The sequence below is a fragment of the Halyomorpha halys genome, unplaced genomic scaffold (genome assembly GCF_000696795.3).
Source record: "Halyomorpha halys isolate HHAL.00 unplaced genomic scaffold, Hhal_1.1 Scaffold965.1, whole genome shotgun sequence".
NCBI lineage: Eukaryota > Metazoa > Arthropoda > Insecta > Hemiptera > Pentatomidae > Halyomorpha > Halyomorpha halys.
The window spans coordinates 5397-8954 of record NW_027114872.1 but is presented as its reverse complement, the minus strand read 5'-3'; the positions used below and the strand labels follow the sequence as shown (position 1 = coordinate 8954).

At 29.3% G+C, this 3558-nt stretch overlaps 1 protein-coding gene across 1 annotated transcript in view; it reads right to left on the bottom strand.

Annotated features, from left to right (window-relative positions):
- Window positions 1-1130, bottom strand: part of Oatp30B (Organic anion transporting polypeptide 30B) — a gene marked incomplete at its 5' end in the record, with an annotated part of 57349 nt that extends 56219 nt beyond the window's left edge. Inside the window, 1 exon segment of the mRNA XM_067051983.1 lies at window positions 1090-1130.
- Window positions 1131-3558: the final 2428 nt, after the last annotated feature.

Here is a 3558-nt window from a genome sequence, read left to right as displayed (position 1 = left end):
TATATATATAGTTAGTCCAGAATAGCCGTATTTTGTTAATTTACTTCATAAATTAACAGAATATGGCTATTGATTTAAACATTCTGCTAGTGCAATCAGCTGAAACATAGAATGTGGCATTGCTAAGAAAATGTAAAATGCTGGTAGCGGATTCTCATGGGATACTTTGAATGCTAGTCAGACAATCTATTGGAATCTTCCCAGCCTTATAAATGCGACACCTGATGGTTTTTCTTAACTGGTATATTGTAGAGTATACCACCCACTACCTTACCTTATTAGAGTCTCTTCAGTCAATATAATAGAAATATTCAAGCAATAAGTTGAACACCATTTACAATGGTTAGTGAAGGATTCATTTAACACTTAAATGTCTTATAATCGATTTATAAAGTGAAACGTTATTTAAGTAATACTTGAGTTAAGAGCAATTTCCATTATAAAATTATTATTTAAAAAAATTTAAATTATATTTACTTGTAATAAATTCTCAGTGTTATCCGGAATTCCGTCATAAAAATTGCGATCCTTAATTATTGCATTTTTCTTATCCTTCTTTTATTATTCACAAAAAAGTATATAGGTATATAAACAATGTAATATGTAACAAAATAAACGTCTTTTTGATGCCATGGTAATATTTTAAGGTAAGTAGGCTAGGTCCGATGGCGGGTTTTACATAAGTAGTGGTAGAACCGGAGGATAAAAGAGACCGAGGAGGGATTACAACAGTTATTGTTAATTTTTTTTCCTACCCTTCTGAAAAAGATAATAAGATTAATAAATTCATACATAATACACAGGGTATTGGAATTTTTATAACATTATCCTTCAATGCCACACAGACAAAAGTCTATTAGTAATGTCTACTTCTAAGAGCTATTTAGCAAATAATTTAAACGAGAATAAATGCAATTTTATTATCTGTTTCTTATATAATCATAACAAATTTATGGTACTTCCAACAAATCCATCTCATGATACACTCTACGATAAAATTACAATTACTGAAGCATTTAGTGATTATGTACATTAAAAAAAAGAGAATAAATCATTAAGGAATGTATGTAATGATTTTGATCAACACACCTTAAATTCTGAGTAAGGGAAGATTCTGGAACCAGAATCCAATTCAAGATCTGAAACAAGGATAGTATAAAAATAATATATGAAACAATACAAATATGTTTAAAACTAAAATATCTGATTTATTACCAATTAATCAATCAATTAAATATTGTTTAAAGAAATTTTAACTTAAACGGATCATTTTTAATTTCTATTTTAGAATAGTGCTTTTATGTATACAAAAAGATAAGTTTAATAATTCAAAATATTTGTCTTAATATATGATTTATCATGAAAGGATTCAGTAAAAAAAAATATGAATATTTGAGTTTGAATTGATCCTGAAAGAGAATTTCAATAATAAGATTAAATATTCTTCATAATATATTTCTTAAAATATATCTTAATAAGTATTTTTGGTCAGTCCAAAAACGAATTTTTAGAAACAATAATTAAACATTTTTGTGTTAATTTTTTTCTTCTGTCAATATTGTTTCACTCAATTTTTTCATGAATTTAAAATATCACCCCTGCCTAGTAAATGAAGGATATTTTATCCTCCTTTCCATTATTGAATAAAAGAAGACACACATATAAACGTTATAACAACTTATATATCACGGCTTTCAATGTTAATTGAAAAGTTTTTTTAATCTTAAAAATTGCAAGAATCAATACATTTTATTGCGTTTTCATTATTAAAAACAGTAAATGATCCAAACGTTAATTCTTTCTCTAAAATTTTCTGTATATATTTTAATTACCTATGTTATTATCTAATGAATTAGGTCTTCCCTCTTTCCACTGATTCAAAATCCTGTTTTGATCTTTGGTTATTAATTAGACACCATACCTAAAACTAAAATAACCCCTAGTATAAATAAAATGGAATTTGTGGAGGAATATCCAAGTGGGTTAATAATTTTGACCTATCCCACATAAATCCAATATTTTTATTTAAAAATACATATTTCTGGTAATAACTAAATAAAATTTGATTTATCGCAACCAATATCCGCTATTTATGATTCCAGGTCGCGAACTATCGAACTAAAACTATTCGGGCTATTTATGGGCTTGCAGGTCATATTGCCTTTGCTCCAGCTAGCTTATACTGAGGAAGAAAATTAATTTTAGAACTATTCGAGTCCCTGTGGTATGGTAGGAGCTATATTTATCTGAAAATATAAAATTCCAAATTCCTTAGTCTACTGGAGAGAATGGTTATTTGATAACATTTTTTCAAAGTATAATATTTTTATTTTATTTACCTATATATGTAATATACAGTAAGGATAAGTTTTGTGATCGTGGATAATTTTGAATTACAGTTTTCGAAGGATAAACATGTTTTGAGGTCCCTTAAATCAAAAAATCTGTTCATGCAAAATGGTCTGTATGGGTGTGTCTGTAAACAGCCTTGCTAAGGAACAAAGAAGCTAAAATTCCAAATTTAAGGCCGGGACATGCTTGGAATGTGACAGAAACATTTTCGCTAAAATCGACTGACATGTTATAGAATTGATTTTTTATTTTCTTCGAAACGACTCTAACGATTTTTATTAAACTCAATTAAGGAGAAATTAAATGCTCTTTAACATCAGATAGGTCTTATCTGTATTGAAATAGTATAAAACGGCTTAAACGTCAAATTTCTTTCTCTAAACCAAAGGTACGGTTTTATTTATTTAAAAAAGTTACCAATTATGGTTATAAATAATAAACAATAAAAAAATACAAAATATTACAGAATTTTATAAATAACTAAAGGAAAAACAAATTAATCTGATTTTTTAAAATATCTTTATTGAAATTTACAAGTGTATATTTTATAATGCATTCAGTTAACTTGACCTTAGTTAAAATGGAGTGTTACAGGCGTGTAGAGAAACTATCCATTGATAGCACTCTAATGACATTCTACATTAGCAGGTCTCGTGGGCATAATCTTTTTAGGCACCTTGGAGGATTGTCAGTAATGGAAGAGGATGGAAGGTTAGAAACTAGGGGGTTTGAGTGGTTAGGGAGTTTATAATGAAAGGAGTGATATCTGGTTCGGGCTAGATCGGTTACATAGGGAACATAAAGGTCTTTATGTATGATTTTATTTATGACAAAGTAAGGAGCATTGAGGATTTTACAAAGAATTTTGGATTGTAAGGGTTGGATACGAGAGGGATTCGAAGGTTTAGTAGAGCCCCAAAGCTCAACTCCCTATGTCCAGATTGGTCTTATTACAGTCATGTAGATCAGTCTTTTGTGATGAGTTGGAAGTAAAGACCGTTTGTCAAGTAAGTACTGTAATAATCGAAATCGACGTGCAGTTTCCTGTCTTTTCAGTCTTGTGTGAGGATTCCGGGTTAATCGTTTGTCCAGATGTAGTCCAAGGTAGCGAATCTGTTCGACAGGGGTAAGATTAACCTTATTAAATGGAACTGTAGGGCGACGACGAAGGGTAAAGGTGATTTGTTGGAATTTATCTTAATCCTC